The sequence below is a fragment of the Pinus tabuliformis genome, chromosome 4_1 (assembly GCF_031772625.1).
Source record: "Pinus tabuliformis cultivar Carrire ecotype Pingquan chromosome 4_1, CPIR1, whole genome shotgun sequence".
Lineage (NCBI taxonomy): Eukaryota > Viridiplantae > Streptophyta > Pinopsida > Pinales > Pinaceae > Pinus > Pinus tabuliformis.
This window is the reverse complement of record NC_142303.1, coordinates 159,901,832-159,918,754: the sequence shown is the minus strand read 5'-3', so window position 1 is coordinate 159,918,754 and position 16,923 is coordinate 159,901,832. Positions and strand designations below refer to the sequence as shown.

Below are 16,923 nucleotides of genomic sequence, written 5' to 3'. Positions count from 1 at the left end.
ATTCTTACGCAAACAATTTCATACCAAATAAAACAAATTAAGGATAGACAAAGTGTTAAAGTTGACTTAATCATGATATTAATATCAATCCATTTGTGAAAATAACCATGAAGAGTAATACTCCCTGTTTGTGTCAGCTGACTGTTGTGCATGGTGAAAAGTTTGGCATCATAGATTTGTTGTGTCCTGCAGATTAGTACGTTATAAAAGCATACAACAATATCAATTTGCCAACTCTAAACAAGTTAGTCAGCATTTAAATAATCCACCAAATGTCCTTTCAAATTATGCTTCCAAATGTTCCATTCTTTATTTTCAAACCTGCGTGAATTTTGTGGAATATTTTTTTTTTTTTTTTTTTATTCTTTTTTTTTTTACTCATACCAACTCTTGCAGTTTCATCCAGTTTTTGTAATTCTCATGATTCTACCATCAAAGTGTTGTTTTATAAAAATGCCAATATCCTTCACCTGCCAATATTCACCCTTTAAATCCTTCTAAACAATAATTGTCTCAAAACACATATTTTTTAAATAATAACAACCCTAACATAACAATAACAATTCTAACCTAACATTATAAAACAATTTATTAATACAATCATACATTAATATATATCCTAACATCATAACAATTATTTAATAACAATTAAATAACTTAACAAATATATATACAACAAATATTATAATTAACAAATTACATAAATAACATTATAAACATTAAATAACAAACTCATACAACATATTACAATTAAAAATATAACAATTAATAACAAATTACAATTATATTAATATATTGTAACAACGTAACAAATATAATTAATATATTGTAACAACTTAACAAACATTACTAGAAATGTGTAACTAAATCAAAACAATTTAAAATCTAATATATAACAATATGTAACAAAAATAAATCCAAGTCAAAATAAATGCAAACAAACTTAAACATAAAACAAGACGCATAACTCGTGAACTAGAAGGATTGAAGGGATATGGAGGTTTTTCGTTGAGGCATATGAAGCTTGCGCATTGTATACTTCATTGATGGCAGCGCTCTTGAGCTCATGGCGTGTTGGTAAAATGGTTTTTTCCTGCTGGAAAATCTGGTGGCTGCAACTGCGCTCTAGGAAGATAGAAATTCTGGAATCCTGCCACAGTTTCGAGACTTTGTCAATTTCAGAGATTGCTAAAAACATGAAGTGAGTTCCCCAAACAGTAATGATTTGATCTAACGTAGAAGATGGATTGTTTATGTATAATAGCTGTAGCTCTGTTTAAAACGCTCAGGTCTTTTGACCAAAATGTTTTTCACTCAAGCTCAAAGGTTAGACACGAATTTTTAATGTTTCAACAAGCTATGCGCTGATATTGATGGACACTTTATTCACTCTAAATCTCACGCTGACAGGCCTCACAACTACAAAAGAGAAACTGAAAAATCATAAAATTGGTAATGTCAAGCACAACCAATAAGCCCATCAGGGTAGTATAAGTTTCTCTCCAGCGTAGATGGTATCATCTGTAAACCCATTTGCAGCTTTGATTGCTTCAACTGAAACCCCATACTTCCGATATAGTCCCCACAGAGTGTCTCCTTTACATATCTCAATAGTTTGGCTTGATTTCTTCTTTCCACCCCCTTTCTGGATCTTCTTACCGACATCATAGGCAAGCACCATTTGCTGCTTTTGGCACTTCACTGGCTTTCTCCTTCAGGTCTTCAAAGGTATTCTCGGTAGAACTGACTGAGACGCCCTCCTCGGAAATAAACGATTCTTCTACAGGTTTTTTTCGGCCACAGGGCCTTGAAGAGGCTCAAAGCTATCCCAGTGAAGACAATAAAGCCTGCACTTGTTGCAACTACAGCATCCTTCTTACCGTCATCCTTGCCGCCAGATTTGTCATTTTGGTTTCTTACCGTCTGCCATTGTTTACTTTCTGATGAAACCCAAGCCAAGCCGCCGTAAACTATGCAATTCTACATTCAGTCCACAAAATGCAAGGCCATAGAATAATGCAGCGAATTGTTTTTCAAACCGTAGCCTGCTTCGATCCAAAGGCTTCCTGGAACTCGATCGCTAGGCAAACACAACCCAAACAGAGCTCAGAAAGACCCTCGCGGAAGCATGAAGAAGGTTTATTTTGTATCGACAATAAATTATTATTTTTTTTGAACAATCATAACATAACAATGATAATGAAAAGTAATACTCCATTTTTATATAGAAAACTGGCTCCATAAAATTGTTCTGATCGTAAAGTCCTGCAAAATTATACTGCTCAGCATTACTGGGAATGGAGAAGTATATAATGAAAATGGAGCTCTCATTATCTGGACTGAGAGTGGAATTAATTGTTGTGCTTGGTTGAATGACCGACTGTGGCCATATTGCAGATAACCAAAATGTTGGGAAAATCCATTCATGGGGGCTGGCCTCGCTGAGGTATCTTCTAACCCAAGAATCTGCTCCCTTATGGCCTGAAAGTTGTGGCGTGGATCACAATGGCCTGAAAGTTGTGGCCTGGATCACAATGAATGTAAAAAAAAAAAAAAACAACCGTTTTTATTCACGAAGTTACCAAAATAGGGTCTCGAAGAACCACGATTTATTCTTAGACGGTTAGGAATTTAAGCAAACGATTTCTGGGTTATATAATTCATTCTATTATGAAAAAAACCCATGTCTTCGTTTGTCCATATTTTCCTTGGTTGGATCACAAACTGCCTTTCAAAACTAACGTTTTCAAGAGGCTGCATTTTGAAGATGATCTTTTTCTTATTCACAAAATTCTTTATTGTTGCATTGCAGATTAGTTCTCCAGCAAGAGTATTTTTATTTGAACGAAATCAATAGATTTTCTGATCTTCCTGATCGCACGAAGCGCAGGAAGAGAGCATACTAATGGATTGATTTGTTTTTATTTATGCAGGGGGGGTTTTTGAAAAGACGAAATTTAAAACTAACTAAACACTAAACTATTTGAAAACTCAAACTTAAACTTCTTTGTGAAGATCCTGCTGTCACCAGGTCTCACAAATTATTTTGTCTTAAAGAAAAATACTAGAACTGAATTAAATTCCTAATGCCTAATCCCTTAGCACCATTCCCCGGCAACGACGCCAAAATGTTGGGCAATTTATTGGACTTAATTTGCTGCATAAATTATCGACCAGGGAAACTCGTAAGGTTGTGATGATGCTAGCACAATATATGCAGGAGTAGGCAACTAACTCTATGTCTAACTAAATTATTTAAGATTCAATACAATATGCAAGGGAAGAGGCTCCTAACTAAGGAGGTCCTGGTTGTCCTTCCCTACAGTATCATAGAGAAATCATTGATTACATGAAACTAAAAAAACTTAAAATGAAAACAAGAGAATGAACTTAGTTATTGTTTAGATTCAAGTAGAGAGAGAGACTAACTTAGTCTCTTGATTGTCCTCTCATGTACTAATCCAAACTAAACTAAGAGTCATTCATGAGCATAAGAAATGAATTAACTTGAAACATGAAAGCAAAATGATGAATTTCAATTACCATATAAATCATTGGAGAGAGAGCCTAACTTAGACTCTTGGTTATCTCCTCATATGATACTTGAAACATAAAAGCAAAAGAATGAATTTCAATTATCATGCAAATCAAATGGAGAGAGAGAGCCTAACTTAGACCCTTGGATATCCTCTCATATGTTGATAAGATTCTAATTTAAAACTCATTCATCAATCACAAACAAATTCTCAAACATCTAAGCAATTAAATGAAATAAGATCTAATATGAAATAACATGTTTTTCTCATCCTTTTAGAGTGAGCTCAATTCTCTTAAGAACAAGACAAATTATTCCATATACTACATTAAGGAAACTTATATCTAAAAACTACATAATGGAAATAAAACTACATAATAGAAAGGTATGAAAAATGAAGCTTTATTCTATGCCATCATAAGTTGGATACAATGCTCTAAGAGTCCTCCTTTTGGAATGGAGGAGGTACTCCTATTTATACAATGAGAGGAGATAACAAACTCATAATGATGATCCATTAATCTCTCTTTTAGTTCCATACATTTCTCAACCATCTAGACACATAACCCTATCCTCCATGATTTCCTCCATGAGGTCCATGATCTTCTCCATGATCTTTTCCATGAGGTTTATCTTATCAAATTTGAATTTGATCATTCAAGGCCACATAAAGGTGTCTTGGAAGCTTCCTTGGAACCTACACGTGTCACCAAAACAACCCACTTTCCATATATAAAGTAAAATATATTATTTTCTAATATTTAATCAAGAATTTCTCTCAAAAATGCTTAAAAATAAACAATATTTGGAAAATATAAATGAGACCCATTAATGGTGAATAGTAGGGAAAATGGAGTGACAAGGTGATGAATAGTGAGCGAAATAATGGAGCATAGGTGAAAAATGTATGGTAATGAGTGCCATTTTTGGAGCCCAACAATGCCACTGCCTAAATCACGGGCTGGCCGACGACCCATGAAAGATAAGGGAAAGACCGTGAATATGGAGACAAATGAAGGAATTGTCGTTAACAGTTTGTCTCTGATGCACCTTGAAGATTGGGATATCACAGACAACAACATTTTTCTTGCAAAAATGCAACACAAGCTACAACAGACAGTGGGTATAGTGGACCAGAAATTGGAGATTTGTTGCTTGGACTCGAAGAGTTCCCACATGCGGCACCCCAGCTGGAGCTAAAATCCTATGACGATGTGCTTTGTGTTAACCGAGCAAAGCATAATGAGCATCATCGGTTGCACTAATTAGTAGAGGCAATGGAGCAGGAGCTTGAAGAAGAGTTGTAGGAGACAAAGAGGGAGCAACAGAACGTAGTGCGTCACTCACAGGGATGGTGGACCACGAAGCCTTGGTAGCGCATATTGCCACACTGACGAGTGACTCGGGATGAGTCACGATGATCGTGTTGGGTGCCTGTTGGGTAGCGGAAGCCCCGCGTAATGGTTTTGGGGCTTAAAGCCCATAAGTTTGGGTAATGATATTGTAAAATTTCAGCTAAGTGCGCGGAGTGCGAAATGTAATAAGTCGAGTGAAAGGGTTGTCCGCCCGAAAATAATGTAAAATAATAGAAAGTAAGTTGGCCTGACCATGTTCCGGGAACCATGGAAATGTATAAATAAAGTGAGGCTCTAAGGATAGAAGGTAGCTTTTTGGGGAAGATCTGATGTGTTATGGGTTTGTGAAATTAATATTCTTTCTTAGTCTGTAAGTCCGAGTCATGGGAGTCAGTAGTTAGATAGAGGCTCCACAGCTGGGTGTGTGGAGGCCTTGTAGATTCTGCAGTTGTGTGCGCAGACCCCTGCAGTTGTGTGTGCAGGGTAAGAAGTGGATTGTACTGAAACAAAGATATTAATAAAGACAAGTTGGTTCTAAAATATTGTGTTGGTTTTGAAATATTGCGGATCTGCTTATATTCTGGTTTATGCTTCCGTTATATGAGTTTATGTCTGTTTTTAAGAATTATGATGATGTGCACTAGTTATAACTGTTAAATGCTTGCTTAAAAACCGTAAGAAGTAGATCATATCTATAATAAACGCATAAGAATCTAGAAAGCACCCGTCGCAGACCTACGCGAAGGACGGATAGCCACGCAGAGCAGTGCGAGTGCACAAATCGGATTGCGACCCCTCCGGCCCTCATCAAGACATCCCTAGGGTGCGGAAACCTAGTTCCAGCACCCTCCCCTTCTACCTCGGGTGAGATTTTAGTCCGCGCTCCGTGCACTGTTGCCGAAAGGGCCGATAGTGCGGGATTTGTTTGGCTAAAACACTTCTGAACGTGGTTCAGGCCCCAACAAGCCAACAACAAGTATTATTCCTGAACATGTACCACATTTTTTCAGTTACAATGCACCATCATATTCCTATGATTATGCATATCACCTCAACCTTGGCAGCATGGGAATCATTTTCAGTATGGACTGTAGAAATTCTCACTGTATATCAATAGATTATGCAATATACTAAAACACAATACAAGATCTACTTCTACAACACTTTGCGGAAGCTTAATCGAATTGAGCAAGATCAAGAGAACACATATAATTGAGAATGAGAAATCAATCACACATAACACAAAAAAAAATAACCTGGGGAAAGCCTCAGCCTAAAACCCCAACTCTGTATTATCATACAAGTGAAAAATAGTCACAGAATTACACAAAGCCTTAGCTTGGAAGCCAACCAGCTCTCAGAATAATCCCTTTGTTGCTCATAGACAGTCAAAGGCCTCTCACAAACCTTCTCCTCTGCCCTCCAAGCCTTCTATTTCCTTGCGCAATTTTTCTTGGGGTCCAGTGCTTCCACACATGTTAATTCCCACCTCACATTGCTCACTTGGCCCAGTACTAACTACGAAATCCTGAAGGAGCTAAATCCTTCTACATAGATGAGTTTCCTTTATAAGAAAAATCCATCTAACTGATAGTACATTGTCCCTCCTCTAATCTCAACTGGGTCTCTGTCTGAACTGACATGCATGAGTTATTCATGAGAGAATACTCAGTTATCTGAAGTGTGGCAGTTACACACATGCAAGCATTAACTAACTAAACTCATAATTAATTCAACAAACTATTTGAATTGATCTAATTGGACTTGACTCAGTTAACTAATTCAACTAATTACAACTCATCCTTATCTCTTTAATTGATGGATAAATTCCTCAATTAATGGAGAAACTGTTGCATGTCCCCACATAGACTTGAAGTTCGATTTTCCTTAACTAATTAACTCAAGATGAAATAATTAATTAATTTACAAACTGCTGCTAAGATCAAATTCGAATTTTACTTCACTATTTTAGTTCAGGGACTAACTAAAATAGGAATCTATCCTGAACTGCTATTTTTAGCAATGCTATTTATAGCAATTCCATTTTTCATTCCTTGATGCTATGTCCAACACTGGTACCCGAACTCTTATTTATTGCAATGCTATTTTTAGCATTTCTTGTTTCCATTTTCAACACTCCCTCTCAACAAAAAAGGAATTCAACTCGAACCCGATCTTGAACCTTTGGAATGTTCTGCATGCAACACCTCCCAAGTGTGTTTGCTCAACAACTCTAGAAACAAAAAAACTCCCAACTGACCTCTCTATTGGGCTAGAGACATACTTTGATTTTGAAACTCCCTCTGCCGCAGACAAGTGATCCCTCTCTGACCTCTGAGCTATTGCAACAATCCATGCATCTTGCACTGTTGCACACCTCTCTGTACCATCCTGCACTGGTGCAACACTCCTGTGCCTCTCGCATTGTTGCAGCTTGCTAGCTCTACATAGTCTTGAGATTCCTGCATTGTAGCTCTCTCTGCCGATCCATCTGCATCTGTCTCTACCCACTCAGCTAGTCTTGCTACTCCTCATCGGGGCTCCCATAGCAAGGTCTAATAAAAAATGTTGGGTACCTCAATGATCCTGCTCCTATTCCAGCCTTCTTGGGACTGTCACTCCACATCGCCCCACCTCCAACCTGGAGGTATGGATGCATGTGATCCCTCTGCCCACTTGGCTCGAAGTTTCCCCCTACTGGAGGTCTCTACATGATTGGATGCCTCCACTCGGTCTCCTCTCGGCTTCTCTAGTTGTGGTTGCTCCACAACCTCTTGAAGCTGCTTCACCAATTGTGGCTCCTCCACAATTGTCTAAGACTTCTTCTAGCGCTGCATGTTGAGAGGTAATTTACTCTCCCTCTCAACCACCAAGTATCTAACCTTTTCCTTGCTACTCAAGGCTTTGAATGCATCTTGACCCTCAAGAGCATACAGGTTCTTGGCTAGCACACCAATCTGTTTTATCTTTCCCGTCATCACGAAAGTTTCTAGAAAAAATGCTAATTTTAAATCAACGATAACTCCCTCATCCGAACTCCAATTCAGCTGATTTTTTTTTTGAATTTGGGTCTTTTTCCACAAGGAATCCAGATCTTCTATTTGTTTTTAAAAAAATTTCAAAAAAAATTCATATCTGCTCTGAAAACTCTTGGCCCAAAATTTTATTTTTTTTTACTTCAAATTTTCTTCTTCGTATATTGTTCACTGCTTCGATCACATTTGCTCTGATAAACTTGGCTCTCATACCATGTATAAATTCTCACTGTAGATCAATTGATTATGGAATATACTAAAACACAGTACAATATCTACTTCTACAACACTTTGCGAAAGCTTAATCGAATCGAGCAAGATCAAGAGAACACATATAACTAAGAATGAGAAATCAATCACACATAACACAAAAGAAATAACTCAGGGAAAGCCTCAGACTAAAACCCCAACTCTGCATTATCATAAAAGTGGAAAATAGTCACAGAATTACACAAAGCCTTAGCTTGGAAGCCAACCAGCTCTCAGTATAATCCCTCTGTTGCTCATAGACAGTCAAAGGTCTCTCACAAACCTTCTCCTCTACCCTCCAAGCCTCCTATTTCCTTGCGCAGTTTTTCTTGGGGTCCAATGCTTCCACACATATGAATTCCCACCTCACACTACTTACTTGGCCTAGTAGTAACTGCACAGTGCTGAAGGAGCTAAATCCTTCTACATAGATGAGTTTCCTTTATAGGAAAAATCCATCTAACTGATTGTACATTGTCCCTCCTCTGATCTCAACTGGGTCTCTGTCTGAATTGACATGCATGAGTTATTTATGAGAGGATACTCAGTTATCTGAAGTGCAGCAATTACATTCATGTAAGCATTAACTAACTGAACTCACAATTAATTAAACAAACTATTTGAATTAATCTAATTGGACTTGACTCGGTTAACTAAGTCAACTAATTACAAATCAATATTACAACTCATCCTTATCTCTTTAACTGATGGATAAATTCCTCAATTAATGGAGAAACTGTTGCATGTCCCCACATAGACTTCAAGTTTCATTTTCATTAACTAATTAACTCAAGATGAATTAATTAATTAATTTACGAACTGCTGCTAAGATCAAATTCTAATTTTACTTCACTATTTTTGTTCAGGGACTAACTAAAATAGGAATCTATCCCGAATTGCTATTTTTAGCAATGCTATTTATAGCACTTCCATTTTTCATTCCTTGCTGCTATGTCTAACACTGGTACTCGAACTGCTATTTATAATAGTGCTATTTTTAGCACTTCTATTTTTAGCATTTCTTGTTGCCATTTTCAACATGGACAACCTCCTCAACCTTGGCAACAAGGATGGAGGGGATCATCCTATCCACATTATTCTTATCTTACACCTATGCATACATATCCTACTACATATGCACCTTATCCAATGTCACAACCATCATTACCAACTTTACCTCAGCAGGGTCGACCTATGCCACCATTTCCTTTACCACAACTTTTTCAACCACCCCAACTGCCTGCTCAATTGGTACCAAACCCCAATAATAAGGTGGTACAATTGATCCATTCCATTGGACCACTCCATTTTCCCATTTATCAGGCCATGCAAGTTGGGGTCAATGACCTTCAACTGAGATCAGGAAGGGTAGTAAAGCCAAAAACATAAAAACAACCTAGGGTGATTATTGAGGAGAAAAATGTGGAGGGAACTCCTGATCATTCGAAGAGAGATGTCACCATTCGACCCATTCCCACACATTCAGAGCTTTTGCCATCTTCTTCAAACCAACCTACCTATCCAAAGAGGCTAGTTGTGGAGAAGAATGACCCCACTTCCGAGTCTAGTCTAGCTTCCGATCTTAGGAATATTTGTATAAAGGTCCCTTTGCTTCAAGATATTAAAGAGATCCCCATCTGTACAAAAAATCATTAAGGAACTTTGTATTAAGAAGCCAAGAAGGAAAAGAGTAGAACCTCAAACCATTCAATTCGTTGGAAAAGAAACCGAGCTTATGACAGGATGCATGCAAATAGAAAAGTATACAGATCCTGGAAATCCAGTTGTTTTTGTTCAGATAAGTGATATCCTTGTCCCCAATGTGTTAATAGACCTAGTGGTAGCCATTAATTTTATGACTAGGCAAACCATGGATCAACTTGGGTTGGTTCATATTCGTCCTACCCCTACTATGCTTGAACTTGCAGATAGATCTAAAATCAAACCAGAAGGTGTGTTGGATGATGTGGTCATTTCAATTGATTCCTGGGAATACCCCGTGGATTTTATTGTGCTTCAGCCAAAAAATCTTGTTGGAGGGCATCCCTTGATTTTGGGACAACCATGGCTTACCGCAACAGATGCTTATATTAGGTGCCACTTTAGTGATATGTATATTTCCCATGGAGAGACTAGGAATAAAGTTACCTTGTACCCACCTACTAGATCTATCCAGAAGCTTCGAGATACCTTATGGCTAGACTATGAAAGTAGTGATGAGGTGACTCAATCTATTTCCTTGATTCACCATCACACCAAGTCAACCCAGGAGGCTAAGATACGAGACTTCTTGAATAATCTAGACACTGCAATGCCAAATTTTGATTCATTTGGTTAGATCTTTAGTCTAGATTTTCAATAAAGTTACAATTCTCAACATTCTTCATCGCAAACTCTAGCAGCACCTACTTGTACTCTCGAACCCGAAACCACTCTCATTGAGATTAGTCCAAGAAAATCCTTACACATTAGTTTAGACATGGATTCATCCCAACAAGAGCAGCTTGTGATTTTGTTGTGAGACCATCTTGGTGCCTTTGCATGGAGATATGAGGACATGAAAGGCATTGCTCCTGAAACTTGTACTCATCATATTTATATTTAGGAAGGATCCCAACCTATTTTTCAACCCCAAACGCATATGAATCCCGCACTAAGATAAGTTGTTAAAGAATAATTACAAAAACTCTTAGATGCTAATTTCATTTATCCTATATCTGACAACCAATGGGTCTCCATGTTGGTGATAGTCCCGAATAAATATGGGAGATGGCATATTTGCATTGATTATAGAGAATTAAATAAAGCCACTCCCAAGGACTATTTTCCACTTCCCTTTATTGATCAGGTGCTAGATACCCTTGCCGGAAAAAAGTACTTTTCATTTTTAGATGGCTTTAGTGGTTATAACCAAATACAAATCGCACCTGAGGATTAAGATAAGACTAGCTTCACATGTCCTTGGGGGACATTTTCCTATCGAGTGCTCACCTTTGGGTTGTGTAATGTGCCAACTACGTTTCAAAGGGCAGTTTTGGCTATTTTTACTAACCTTGAGTGTGTAGAAATTTATATGGACGATTTTTCAGTATTTGGTGATTCATTCTAAGAAACCCTCAAAAATTTAGAAAAAGTTCTTTTTCATTTCCAAGAAGCCCACCTCATTTTGAGTGATAAAAGGTGCAGATTGATGTGCAAATCGAGGGTGGTTCTTCATCTTATTTTTGACAAAGGTATCTAGGTAGACCTATCCAGAGTAGAAGCCATTTTACATATTCCTACACCAAAAAAACAAAGAGAAGTGAGAGGATTCCTGGGATATGCATGCTATTACCGACGATTCATTGAGCATTTTCTAGGATATCTACCCCACTTTTCCGATTGTTAGCTAAGGATAGTGAGTTCTCTTGGACTACAGCTTGCCAACAAGATTTTGAGGCACTAAAGCAAAAACTAGTATAGGCACTAGTTCTGCGAGGGCCTAATTGGTCCCTCCCATTTCATATTTCTTCAGATGCCTCGGACATTACTATTGGTTCAACCTTAGGACAGGAAGAGAACCAACAATCCTATTTTATTTACTTCATTAGTAAAAACTTGTCACCTACCGAATTGAACTATACAATGACTGAGAAAGAGTTTTTAGTCGTGATATTTGCTATTAATAAATTCAGACACTATATTACAGGTTATGAAGTATTTGTACATACAGATCATTTTGCCATAATATATTTGATGAATAAACCTTTGACTAGTGGTAGAGTGACTCAGTGGCTACTTTTATTACAGGAATTTAATATTACTATTATTGATAGACCAAGAAAATCTAATGGTGTAGTTGATTATCTTTTGAGATTAAATACTCCTAGTGAAATAATTCATGTAGATAATTCTTTATCTGACAAGCATCTTTTTGCATTATCAACAAATTCCCCATGGTTCGATGATATAACTAACTATTTAGTGACAGGAAAAACACCACCTCACTTGCCCGCCCGAGAGAGGCAGAATATTATCCAAAAGAGTGCTTCATATTCCTGGATCCAAGAAGATCTCTTTTACACAAGACCCGACCTTATTATCCTTAGATTATAAGAAAAGAAGAAGTGTTTGAAATACTGAAATCTTCCCATGATGAGCCCTGTGGGGGCCATTTTGCTGATAGGAGAACTGCATATAAAATTTTACGAGATGGATATTTTTGGCCTTCTTTGTTTAAATATGTTAGACAATATGTCAAATGTTGTGATAGCTGTCGGAAAACGGGGCAACCTGGCCAAGCCAATGAAATTCCTTTGTTTCCTTGAACCCTTTGAAAAATGGGTTATTGATTTTGTAGGACCTATAGCTCCAACATCATTAAACAAATGACATACCTTGGTTTGTATTGAATTTGTAACTAAATGGGTAGAAGCTAAAGCTGTTTCTTTTGCTACAGAAAAAGTTGTTTTTGATTTTTTGTTTAATGAGATTTTTACTAGATTTGGTGTTCCTACAGAAATTGTTACTAACAATGGACCACAGTTTATTTCTAATATGGTTAAAGGTATTATGGAGCAATATAAAATTCGGCACAGGAAATCAACACCATACAACCCATAAGCAAATGGCTAGGTAGAATATACAAATAAAGTAATTGAATCAATCCTTACCAAAACAGTAAATCTTCACAAGAAGGATTGAGCTAATAGATTACCTGAAGAACTATGGACCTATAGAACTGCCTGGATAAATAGCACGGGTCACGCACCATATGAGCTGGTATATGGAAAACAAGTCTTGTTATTGATTGAATTCCAAATAAAAACTTTCAGAACTGCAGTCCAATTGGGACTAGATCTCTCGGAAGCACAACAACAACGTCTATTGTAGTTGAATGAGCTTGATGAATTTAGGAGGGATGATGTTCAAAAAATGTGTTAATACAACAACAATGAAGGAATTTTCATGACAATCTGATCAATAAAAGACAATTCCAACCAGGTGATTGGGTACTGCTTTATGACTCTAAATTTAAACATTTCAAACAGAACTTTTGTACATGTTGGATGGGACTGTATGAAGTAATTAATTTTTTTGAGAATGGGGCAGTAGAGATCAAAACTATTGATGGATAGAAATTAGTCTTTTGGTGAATGGGCATAGACTTAAGGCGTATTTTTAGCCCCTCACCAAGGAAGATTTTTTGCAACAAGTACAACAGCAGCCGGAGTTAAGGATGGTAGGTTGTGATTCCAACATACTATGAATCTAATCATCTATTTTCTAATATATAAAAAAAAAACCATAAAATTAACAAATTGAAAAAATATCTTTACCTATGATTGTGAAAATAAGATTGTCGGCATGGTCATGGAAGGATCTACCTGATGTTGGGATATGGTCAATTTTGGGTTAGTTTAACTAATTTTTGTAATAGATTTTGTAAAGAATGTAAATTCTCCGCGAAATGTGGAAGTAGAGCACACAGCTAAGTAGGAGTCAAAGGGTTTTTAGCCCCTTGTTTGGGTAAGTGATAGGTCAGTTTTTTAGACTCACCATGGTTCACAGACCATGGTATTGTAAGGAAAAAGCTATATATATTTGATTCATAGCGAGTCTAAGTGGAAATAGAAGATATAATATTATTGTTTTGGGCAAGTGCTAAGGCAGAAAAGCTCTACTTCCTATACTTAGATGAAAGCGGAAGCCTCCTATAACTGAGTGCGCAGAGACCTTGGCAAGTCCATAGTTGAGTGTGCAGGCTCCTGAAGCTGAGTGTGTAGGGTGGAAGAAGTCTATAAACTGAACATTAAACTTAATAAAGACTGATTTTTTGGGTCAATTATCTTACTTTTGAGTATTATTCCTATTTTTGTTCAAGTTATGCATTATGGCTTAATGATATGATTTTTGTGGAACAATGTGTAATTACCAAGCGAACCTATTGAATATTTAATATTTATGCATGAGTTAAGCAACTATCTATTTTCGCAAAGGTAAAGGTTAAGTCTATTATGATTTTTTTTGAATCGGGTAGATCTGTGTGAACACTGATCTAGGGTTTCTATTTAGTGCACGAAAGTGGATAGTCTGCTTCCTTTAGGCCGATAAAGTCTTATCACAAACCTTTGTGAAGGTCTAGAAGCCATTTTTTTAGAGTTACAGTAGCGGACCATAGAAGGGTACAAACCTGCACGAAGGAAAATCTAAGCTACAAAGGTTTAAGATCACTTATCACATGGTCTCTGGATGTAGAAACCTGGTTCTAGCATCCCCCAATACTTCTTCGGGTGAGACTACAGCCTGCACTATGCAGGTTGCTGCCGAAAGGCCCAACAGTTAGGATTTTGTTGGTTGGCGCAAATAACTCTGACCCTAGGTCAATCCCCCTTAAGCCAACAAATGGTTTTATTTCCAGGACCGAGATCTATCTAAGAAATGTGTGATAAATAGTTTCCTACAAGGAAAGAGATTGACAAGTGGATTGATCGAAACGTACACGCGTTCACGGCTCAAGAGAATAGGAGCCCTAAGTTATCTAAGGAACAGTGGTTGCAGATATTTTTGTACACAGACAAGACCGATGCACTCTTTTGTTTCTTCCTTGACGAAATACACAAGTGGTTTTATAAATTGGTTAATAGTCAAGCAACGTGGAGGCTTGATAGTCCTATAGTGTGGACTCCTGAACTGGTGTGACATCTAGAGGCATCAAAAAGAAATATTGCGCGGGCTATGGATCACTGGATTAATCGCACACTTGGAATGTTTGTGACTTACTTCGCAAACGATAAAAATATCAGCGATAGCAAAGTGGAAGGAAGGCTCTTTAAAGGACCACAAGGTAAGTATTTGAAATCATTAAGGACTGGGATTAAAATGTTGCTATGTGAAAAGAGGGTTATGTAGTTACCTTGATGTTTGGGGTTGATTCTTTTGAAAAAACGAGGGATTAAGCTGATCTAGGTGGATATTGGTGGCCACCCTACAATTCCACTTAGAGCACCACCATTGTTTCTTTCATTTTTTTAGTTTCCTTAATTGTAGCACAGTTTACTATTTTTAGCAATTTTTTGGGTCCTAAACTTCTGAAGCCATTTTGAGGCCCTAAACAATGTTTATTTGGCAATATACCACCAGCAACATGTAATAAGTCATTTTTTTGTCACATTCCTTGGAGAGATCTTTCCAACGGGTATGATGCGCGTCAAATGGAGATAATATGACCAAGTCATGACCCCGGGAAGTTGCCTACCCAATTAACCCCAACGAGGCCCATAAACTCTCGGTGTTACATCTCCTCGGGTTAGGGTTTTGGTTTTTAAGGGTTTTCTCTTATTGTTCAATAATAAAAAGGCCCTTGAGCCTCATTGTAATGCAATTCAGAGGCATGTAGCTACCACATCTCTCCTCAGAGATAAGCTACCATCACCCGATCTAGTTTGTTTCCATTTCTGTTTGGAAGCATATTTCAGTATTATACATTAATCAAATGAAGTATTATTTCTGTTGCATCTCTGTATTTATGGTTATCTCTATAATTTGTTGCATTCCTATTTAAATTTGGATCAGTGGTATAAGATAAGTCTGCTCTTTCTTTGTTTTTATTTGTATGTCCCCAACGAGGTCGAGATATAAGGAGTTAGGGGTTGAACTGGTTGAACCTTTGCAACACCAACCTCACAAATCTCGACAGCCTCCCATGGCGAATGAAAATAAATATGAGGGGGTAGGAGATCCTATCAAAATCTTGCTCAAAGAAGCCTTCAAGTGGTAAAGGAACGCGAGTCAAGATCCTTCAGCGGCTACCCAGGGGTGACAAATCTAATAACTACTCTAGAAATGCAACACCCTTTAAGGTACAAGTTAACTTTGAAATCCCCATATTCGAGGGTCAAATAGATGCATACGTCTTCGATAAATGGTTGAATATGCTAGAAGGATATTTTTCTATTCATGATTTTTTCAGCCAAGAAAAGATTACTTTTGCTCTTCTCAAAGCCACCCCCCACGTCAAGGACTAGTGGAAAACCTATTGTGAATAGAAGGATGAAAGTACAAACTCATGTTTTTTAGCCACTCGCACTTGGAATTCATTCCAGGATGCCATCAAGGAGCAGTACTACCCTGTCGGGAGCTACGATGAAAAATACATAAAGTGGATCATGCTACGATAGGGAAGGGACCAAGACGTGTCGGAGTCTACCAATATTTTTCATACCCTTCGCAAGTTCGATATCAAGGATTCTAAGAAACATTTGGTACTTAAATACCGTGGCTGCCTACACAGGTACATACAGGATGAGATGGAGTTCCTGGACATATCCTCGCTCGGCAGGGCATACCGATACATTGTCAATATCGAGCATAAATTTAAACAAAAGAAGCAAGACTTTGGATCTGTGAATCCGAAGAACAGAGTACAAAGCCAAGGCGGGGTGACCCAAGGAAAACCGTCTAAGATGTAAGAAAATAACAACACCACAAAGTCAAATAAGGACACAGGAAAGTGGTGTGAGTTCCACAAGCGTCCCACTCACAGCACAAGTGGGTGTCGGGCCAAACAGTCGTTGGTGGGTGAGTTGAAGGCTTCAGAATCAGATGCATGTTCTAACCCTAAGTCAAAACCCGATAAGAGGAATGATAAAGGGAATCAAATCATTGATGCATAGCCCAACGCCACTGTTGCCACCTCTAAGATCTAGAAGAATGAGCCCGAAGATCCAGAGGAGGGGGAGCGCCTTTTCCACTCACAGATGTGGGTGAA

General features: G+C 37.7%; 1 pseudogene; it reads right to left on the bottom strand.

Annotated features, from left to right (window-relative positions):
* Positions 1–1,433: 1,433 nt before the first annotated feature.
* Positions 1,434–1,930, bottom strand: LOC149174682 (uncharacterized; annotated as a pseudogene).
* Positions 1,931–16,923: the final 14,993 nt, after the last annotated feature.